Source organism: Oncorhynchus mykiss, chromosome 13 (assembly GCF_013265735.2).
Source record: "Oncorhynchus mykiss isolate Arlee chromosome 13, USDA_OmykA_1.1, whole genome shotgun sequence".
In the NCBI taxonomy this organism is placed as follows: domain Eukaryota; kingdom Metazoa; phylum Chordata; class Actinopteri; order Salmoniformes; family Salmonidae; genus Oncorhynchus; species Oncorhynchus mykiss.
Window position 1 is genome coordinate 13,321,720 of NC_048577.1, and position 9,781 is coordinate 13,331,500.

A 9,781-nucleotide genomic window follows, 5' to 3' on the forward strand; every position below is an offset into this window, starting at 1 on the left:
AGTACGGTTTTTGTGAGGGTTGAAGGACGTTGAAATGGGTTGCGTTGTATTGTTTCTGAAGCACATGTCTCAGCATGGATTTATATGGATATGTATATAATGCACATTTTGTGACAAATCTATTTTGGGACAATATTTCCTTCCCCGTAGTTTCTATTTACTATAGATAAGCCGTTTCTACAGAATGTAAGTTGGCATTATGATATAATTATGTGCATTTAATAAGTGATCATTAATAAATGTAACCTACATTCCGTCACAAATCAAGTCAGTCAACATAGTAAATACCGCAAAATCTAATGTATGATACCATTCTAGCATAATCATTCATCAGAGATAGTGTTTTTATGCAAGATGATTTTTGGCACGTACAGTATGTCTCTGATTTCCATAAAGTAGTCAAGATGAACAAATACATACATGTAAACCCAATGTCTTTCTGCGTTCATGTTTGTGTCTGATTGCTACTGAAACACACCTTCAAGGAAGAAGGACTAGGTGCACACACACAGTAGTGGTGATGTGAGGAGCTGTTGTATCAGCAGGGTGGATCACCCACTGTCACGGGATAACTCACGAGCCTTGCCCAGTTTTTACTGCCTTTGGGCTGGGTTGACACAGGCATACGGCGTACACATGTCATACACTCAATCAATGAATGACAGCATAGTCACAATGACATCAATGGTGTGTCTTAGTAGAGTTTTGTTTCAAGTTAAAACGCCTAACACGTACCTTGCCCTTTTTGGGTGGTTGTGTCGAACAATGATTGAGCTAAACGCGTGCTGGAAGTTGCGGCTGGCTAACTTGAAGGTTGGGAAAGTTCTGTGCAACTTCCAGCGAGCGTTTAGTGGGAACACTGAGGCTGAGCGTTTACTGTGAACACTGAGGCTGAGCGTTTACTGTGAACACTGAGACTGAGCGTTTACTGTGAACACTGAGGCTGAGCGTTTACTGTGAACACTGAGGCTGAGCGTTTAGTGGGAACACTGAGGCTGTACCCGCTTTACGTTACAGTTTTAACAGTGGCCAAGTATGGGGTATTGTATGGGGTATTGTATGGGGTATTGTATGGGGTATTGTATGGGGTATTGTATGGGGTATTGTATGGGGTGTTGTATGGGGTGTTGTATGGGGTATTGTATGGGGTATTGTATGGGGTATTGTATGGGGTATTGTATGGGGTGTTGTATGGGGTGTTGTATGGGGTATTGTATGGGGTGTTGTATGGGGTGTTGTATGGGGTGTTGTATGGGGTATTGTATGGGGTATTGTATGGGGTATTGTATGGGGTATTGTATGGGGTATTGTATGGGGTATTGTATGGGGTATTGTATGGGGTATTGTATGGGGTATTGTATGGGGTATTGTATGGGGTGTTGTATGGGGTGTTGTATGGGGTATTGTATGGGGTATAGATTGATGAGGATTTTTTATTTATTTAATCCATTTTAGAACAAGGCTGTAATGTAACAAGATGTGGAAAAAGAGAAGGGGTCTGAATACTTCCCGAATGCACTGTACTTCTTCTGCGCTCTGTGCCGTAGAGTTGTGCCTCAAGGATGCGTTTTAGGTCCCCTGTTGTTTGTCTGTAGTTCAACTAAATTGGGAAAAATATTGAGGCAGCTGATGTACGTTTTTATGCGGATGACACTGTTCCTTATTCAAGTGGCAGCAGTTTGACTTTGGCTTTTGAAAAAGCTCCAACCTGTTTTAACATCCCTGTTTTAACATCCCTGTTTTAACATCCTTCAACCTGTTTTAACATCCCTGTTTTAACATCCTTCAACAGAATCTGTTCCATTTGAAGCTTGTTCTGAATTCCTCTAAAACCTGTACGGTATTTTCCAATAATAAACACTGAAACCCATGTAATTAATACCTTGGAAACATCCAAATATCTGGGAGTTTGGGTGGATGAGAATGTGAGCTTCACCACTCATGTAGAGAACCTTGTCAGGAAACTCAAGCTGCGTTTTGGGTTTTTCTACCGACACAAAGCTTGTTTTTCCTTTGCTGCCAGAAAGGAATTGATTCATTGTACTTTTCTCTCTGTGTTGGACTATGGTGATACTATTAATGAGCAAGCTTCACGCTCCACACTGAAGGCTCTTGACTCTGTGTCATGCAGCCCTTCGTTTTGTCACCAATCAGAGAGGTCCAACTCACCACTGTGATCTCTAGTGTTGTGGACACAAACAAAACACTGGCACATTTTATTCTGAAGACCATTTTAGGAAAAATGACGTTTTATCTATCCTCTCTTCCAGCTCGAAATGAGAACACATACAACTCAGATCTCAATCTTGTTTTATGCTAACAGTACCGAATTAGGACCAAGCATGGGAAAAGGGTGGTTCCCTCTGGTGTTGGAATCCAAGCCAACCTATCGACAGGACCTGGTGTCCCTGGAGGAGTTCAAAGGACAAATAGATGAACAGGTTGTTGAGACATGCAGCTGTTTCTAGCTGTCACTAGTTTGCATTTCCTTATGTAAGGAAGAATGTTGTTTCACTTCACACACACACCCATCCACTGTTTATTTACTGTTCTGGTTGTGCTGTTGCCAGTGTCTTCTGTCTGTTTTGTCTTACAGTTCTTTAACAAGAGAATGTTTATCCCCCGTCCCCACAGGAGGCCTTTTACCTCCTCCCAGGCCATTATTATAAAGAAGAATGGGTTCTTAATTGACTAGCATGGTTAAATGAAATAAATCAAATCACACGCTCACTGAACCATACAATGAACCATACAATGAACCATACACTGAACCACACACTGAACCATACACTGAACCATACACTGACCCATACATAGAACCACACACTGAACCATACACTGAACCATACACTGAACCATACACTGAACCATACACTGAACCACACACTGAACCATACACTGAACCATACATAGAACCACACACTGAACCATACACTGAACCATACACTGAACCATACACTGAACCATACACTGAACCACACAGGTGAGATCATAAGATCTGAATATCACACTTTTAGTGACCTCCCCAATCTCTCCTTTGAATAATTCAACAGTTCCAGTCTGACTGGACGCAGCCCATTGGTGCTGGCAAACACTATGGGCTGTCTGTCATTGGTGCTGCCATAGCAACGCTGGCGGTGTGCAAAATGAATAATATGACACGCACACGATTATCCAGCACCATCGTCTATATAACAACTCATTCATAATACACACATTTTATCTGAGTAATATTGTATGATACCAAGTTACATGGAAAGTCAACCTAACAGTTGATATAGAACATCAAAATGATATTTCACCTGACAGAACTTCAATTTCAAGAATAAATCAAACACACCTCATCACATACTTTAATGATGACACCTGGACAATGACAGTGTGGAGACCACCACATGAAGGGATCAAGTATAGAATTGAACATTTCCGGAGTTTGTACTACAAGTGCTCTATCTTAAAACTTGACTGCTGACAATGACATGCACATGATCGGGGCCCAATGAATGGACCGATGAGCAAAATACTACAAGATCTATCTGCACTATGCCTTCAATAATCAATTCTGTAAACGCAAATCTCCAACCAAAGCAGCTTTATACAAGCCTGAATTTGACCTGAATGTTACCTTGACAAAACATTCATCCAACAGCCTGAATGCACGACTGTAGCGTTGTGGTGTGACGGTGTTGGGTGGATTAGTAGGTCTGTTGTAATGGGTCTTTGTGGCAAGGACAGAATAATCAGAGAGTTATGTGCGTTTTGTAACCCAACATGCCAGTAAACACCGTGTGCCTTCTTCACTGAGATGGGATCGGTAGGCAATAGTTCAGTGTTCATCTCCCATTCATTTACAAGGAGCCATGTAAAACCTTATTTCCCTATTGTATGCATGGCCTCCTAGGACTGGGTGGGGCATTGTCAGCCTACAGTAGCCTACAACAGTCAGGTATGCTGACAAACACCATACAGATACCAGGTGTACGACGCCAGTAATAGTCCCTACTCACAGGCAAGTGTGTGTGTGTTCTAGATGAATGGACGTTTTGCATGCCCTGTGTGGGTGTGTGCTCTGTTCTTTTGATACCTGGCAGAACAGCGAAATGAATGAAATACTTCAGTTAGTAAAACACACAGAGCTGCTGAATGTCTTATGGTTGAAGAGGGAGGGTTGTACTCTTAGAGCTACTGAATATCTTATGGTTGAAGAGAGAGGGTCGTACTGAATATCTTATGGTTGAAGAGGGAGGGTCGTACTGAATATCTTATGGTTGAAGAGGGAGGGTCATTCTGAATATCTTATGGTTGAAGAGGGAGGGTCGTACTCTTAGAGCTACTGAATATCTTATGGTTGAAGAGGGAGGGTCGTACACTAAGAGCTACTGAATATCTTATGGTTGAAGAGGGAGGGTCGTACTCTTAGAGCTACTGAATATCTTATGGTTGAAGAGGGAGGGTCGTACTCTTACAGCTACTGAATATCTTATGGTTGAAGAGGGAGGGTCGTACTGAATATCTTATGGTTGAAGAGGGAGGGTCGTACTGAATATCTTATGGTTGAAGAGGGAGGGTCGTACTGAATATCTTATGGTTGAAGAGGGAGGGTCGTACTGAATATCTTATGGTTGAAGAGGGAGGGTCGTACTGAATATCTTATGGTTGAAGAGGGAGGGTCGTACTCTTAGAGCTACTGAATATCTTATGGTTGAAGAGGGAGGGTCGTACTGAATATCTTATGGTTGAAGAGGGAGGGTCGTACTCTTAGAGCTACTGAATATCTTATGGTTGAAGAGGGACGGTCGTACTGAATATCTGATGGTTGAAGAGGGAGGGTCGTACTATTAGAGCTACTGAATATCTTATGGTTGAAGAGGGAGGGTCGTACTGAATATCTTATGGTTGAAGAGGGAGGGTCGTACTGAATATCTTATGGTTGAAGAGGGAGGGTTGTACTCTTAGAGCTACTGAATATCTTATGGTTGAAGAGGGAGGGTCGTACTGAATATCTTATGGTTGAAGAGGGAGGGTCGTACTGAATATCTTATGGTTGAAGAGGGAGGGTCGTACTGAATATCTTATGGTTGAAGAAGGAGGGTCGTACTGAATATCTTATGGTTGAAGAGGGAGGGTCGTACTGAATATCTTATGTTTGAAGAGGGAGGGTCGTACTGAATATCTTATGGTTGAAGAGGGAGGGTCGTACTGAATATCTTATGGTTGAAGAGGGACGGTCGTACTCTTAGAGCTACTGAATATCTTATGGTTGAAGAGGGAGGGTCGTACTGAATATCTTATGGTTGAAGAGGGAGGGTCGTACTCTTAGAGCTACTGAATATCTTATGGTTGAAGAGGGACGGTCGTACTGAATATCTGATGGTTGAAGAGGGAGGGTCGTACTATTAGAGCTACTGAATATCTTATGGTTGAAGAGGGAGGGTCGTACTGAATATCTTATGGTTGAAGAGGGAGGGTCGTACTGAATATCTTATGGTTGAAGAGGGAGGGTTGTACTCTTAGAGCTACTGAATATCTTATGGTTGAAGAGGGAGGGTCGTACTGAATATCTTATGGTTGAAGAGGGAGGGCCGTACTATTAGAGCTACTGGATATCTTATGGTTGAAGAGGGAGGGTCGTACTGAATATCTTATGGTTGAAGAGGGAGGGTCGTACTGAATATCTTATGGTTGAAGAGGGAGGGTCGTACTGAATATCTTATGGTTGAAGAAGGAGGGTCGTACTGAATATCTTATGGTTGAAGAGGGAGGGTCGTACTGAATATCTTATGTTTGAAGAGGGAGGGTCGTACTGAATATCTTATGGTTGAAGAGGGAGGGTCGTACTGAATATCTTATGGTTGAAGAGGGAGGGCCGTACTATTAGAGCTACTGAATATCTTATGGTTGAAGAGGGAGGGTCGTACTGAATATCTTATGGTTGAAGAGGGAGGGTCGTACTGAATATCTTATGGTTGAAGAGGGAGGGTCGTACTGAATATCTTATGGTTGAAGAGGGAGGGTCGTACTGAATATCTTATGGTTGAAGAGGGAGGGTCGTACTGAATATCTTATGGTTGAAGAGGGAGGGTCGTACTCTTAGAGCTACTGAATATCTTATGGTTGAAGAGGGAGGGTCGTACTGAATATCTTATGGTTGAAGAGGGAGGGTCGTACTCTTAGAGCTACTGAATATCTTATGGTTGAAGAGGGACGGTCGTACTGAATATCTGATGGTTGAAGAGGGAGGGTCGTACTATTAGAGCTACTGAATATCTTATGGTTGAAGAGGGAGGGTCGTACTGAATATCTTATGGTTGAAGAGGGAGGGTCGTACTGAATATCTTATGGTTGAAGAGGGAGGGTTGTACTCTTAGAGCTACTGAATATCTTATGGTTGAAGAGGGAGGGTCGTACTGAATATCTTATGGTTGAAGAGGGAGGGTCGTACTGAATATCTTATGGTTGAAGAGGGAGGGTCGTACTGAATATCTTATGGTTGAAGAGGGAGGGTCGTACTGAATATCTTATGGTTGAAGAGGGAGGGTCGTACTGAATATCTTATGTTTGAAGAGGGAGGGTCGTACTGAATATCTTATGGTTGAAGAGGGAGGGTCGTACTGAATATCTTATGGTTGAAGAGGGAGGGCCGTACTATTAGAGCTACTGAATATCTTATGGTTGAAGAGGGAGGGTCGTACTGAATATCTTATGGTTGAAGAGGGAGGGTCGTACTGAATATCTTATGGTTGAAGAGGGACGGTCGTACTGAATATCTTATGGTTGAAGAGGGAGGGTCGTACTGAATATCTTATGGTTGAAGAGGGACGGTCGTACTGAATATCTTATGGTTGAAGAGGGAGGGTTGTACTCTTAGAGCTACTGAATATCTTATGGTTGAAGAGGGAGGGTCGTACTGAATATCTTATGGTTGAAGAGGGAGGGTCGTACTGAATATCTTATGGTTGAAGAGGGAGGGTTGTACTCTTAGAGCTACTGAATATCTTATGGTTGAAGAGGGACGGTCGTACTGAATATCTTATGGTTGAAGAGGGAGGGTTGTACTCTTAGAGCTACTGAATATCTTATGGTTGAAGAGGGACGGTCGTACTGAATATCTTATGGTTGAAGAGGGAGGGTCGTACTGAATATCTTATGGTTGAAGAGGGAGGGTCGTACTGAATATCTTATGGTTGAAGAGGGGGGGTCGTACTGAATATCTTATGGTTGAAGAGGGAGGGTCGTACTGAATATCTTATGGTTGAAGAGGGAGGGTCGTACTCTTAGAGCTACTGAATATCTTATGGTTGAAGAGGGAGGGTCGTACTCTTAGAGCTACTGAATATCTTATGGTTGAAGAGGGAGGGTCGTACTCTTAGAGCTACTGAATATATTATGGTTGAAGAGGGAGGGTCGTACTCTTAGAGCTACTGAATATCTTATGGTTGAAGAGAGAGGGTCGTACTCTTAGAGCTACTGAATATATTATGGTTGAAGAGGGAGGGTCGTACTGAATATCTTATGGTTGAAGAGGGAGGGTCATTCTGAATATCTTATGGTTGAAGAGGGAGGGTCGTACTGAATATCTTATGGTTGAAGAGGAAGGGTCGTACTCTCAGAGCTACTGAATATCTTATGGTTGAAGAGGGAGGGTCATTCTGAATATCTTATGGTTGAAGAGGGAGGGTCGTACTCTTTTCACACTACTGAGCAGAGCTGTATTGAGCGGGCCTGGTTATTCATCCTCCATAGTGTTTGGAACGGTGCTGTAAAGGACCATGTGATAATCACGGTATTGACAGGGTCAGCAGGACGTGTGAAAAAAGCATCGGTGTTGACCCTAAATAAAGGACATGTATCGTTCAGGAACGTGACCATCGATGCTCAGCAAGGGTGTCGTGGTCCTACTGTACAGTCTCTCTATTTCCAGGCACCTTTAAAACAATGATATTTCTGCTTCCTTCGGCCTGACCTGAGGGATTGTAGATTTGTGTGCTCAACAATCACATCACTTATTCAATCCATCATGGGCCGTTACATATTCATACAATAAAAATCCCTGGGATGTATCCAAAATGGTACCCTATTCCCTATATGTAGTGCACTACTTTTGACCAGGCCCCATAGGGTGACGTGTGTCCCCATATAGCAGGCAATATACTGACAGTGAAGTACTACAGTAAAGAAGTAGGGTGCCCAGGTCATCCATTAACTCATATTCATGTGGAGTGTTTTGAATAGAGAGCAGCCTTTGGCTTGAACAGTGGTGCTGGATTAGTGGGTACCCTATTCCCTATGCAGGGCACTACTTTTGCCCAAAGTCCTATGGGCCCTGGTCAGAAGTAGTGCACTATATTAAGAATAAGGTACCATTTGGGACACAGATAATCGTCAGCAGCTCTTATCTCCTGAAGTCTTATCTCACGGCCACCTGTAAACTCACAGGTCCGGCTAGCAGCGATCCCATGTCAACCCTGTCCGACTTAAACAACTAGGAGTCATACAGAGTGGCCTTTCTGACCAATTGCCACCGGTACAATGATGCTACTATTACTTGTGTGATTTATAGTCTGTAATAGAAACTCATAAACAAGTATCAGTGATGTATCACCACAATACTTCTCTCCTCGCTCTACCTTTAGTAATGCGTTGTGCTGTCGCTCAGTATCGGTCTAGCAGTGTGTCTCATTGGCTTCCTCTGCCTTTTGGACATCTAAGCAACAACCACACATCTGATTATAATGCATGACAATATGTGGTTTCCTCTCCTGTATGTATTGTGAACACATTGTTCCAGAGGTCTAGGGTTTGCTGTAACCTGGCCCTCTCTTACGTTTTTCCACTGACAATAACTGTGGGTGAGACATTAAACTGGCGAGGTGGAGCTGAACTGACGCACGTTCAATCATTTCCAGCTGAAAAATTGTAAAAGAGAAGCTATCGCTGTTAAAGTACGAACTCTTCACGGAGAGTGCCCTCTAGTGTCTCTTTCATGGAACTTCAATGTTAAAAACATTTGTTGGGCAAATGAATACTCTTGATTAAAGGGACATTTCACATATTTTTACATGTGGCCTTACTTTCAGAAAAGAGTGAAAATAAGTCCACGTGCATCACACTCAAACACCTGAAGCCGCTAGAATTAAATTACAGCTTTTATTATAAAATACATTTTATGTACATGAAACAACTGATGAAATTCAATAAGATTCAGTGAAAGTGACCTAATGCAAACTTGTGAAACTCAACACGTTAGAGGAAATGTGGACTTCTCTGTTCCTGTAATCACGGCTATTTTTTCAGCCATAAATGTAAACAGAGAGAACATGTTTCCCATAGATAGAGAGAGCTGTGATGTCTGATTAGACATGTGGTTGTTGCTTAGATGTCCAAAAGGTGGAGGAAGTCAAAGAGAGTAGGTTGACCTTTTAGATAAATGAATATAGATAGATAGAAAAGAAACGGGTTCAGGGAGAGAGAAGAGAGGGAAAGGGTTCAGGGAGAGAGAAGAGAGGGATAGAGAGGGAAAGGGTTCAGGGAGAGAGAAGAGAGGGATAGAGAGGGAAAGGGTTCAGGGAGAGAGAAGAGAGGGATAGAGAGGGAAAGGGTTCAGGGAGAGAGAAGAGAGGGATAGAGAGGGAAAGGGTTTATGGAGAGAGAAAAGAAGGATGGAGAGGGAAAGGGTTCAGGGAGAGAGAAGAGAGGGATAGAGAGGGAAAGGGTTCAGGGAGAGAGAAAAGAAGGATGGAGAGGGAAAGAGAGAAGAAGGATGGAGAGGGACAGAGAGAAA

At 42.8% G+C, this 9,781-nt stretch overlaps 1 protein-coding gene across 1 annotated transcript in view; it reads left to right on the forward strand.

Moving 5' to 3' along the window:
* Positions 1 to 503, forward strand: part of LOC110485662 — a 17,572-nt gene extending 17,069 nt beyond the window's left edge. Inside the window, exon 3 of the mRNA XM_036940298.1 lies at positions 1 to 503. This exon is cut by the window's left edge and continues 507 nt beyond it. The gene's annotated coding sequence lies outside the window, so the exon portion shown is untranslated.
* Positions 504 to 9,781: the final 9,278 nt, after the last annotated feature.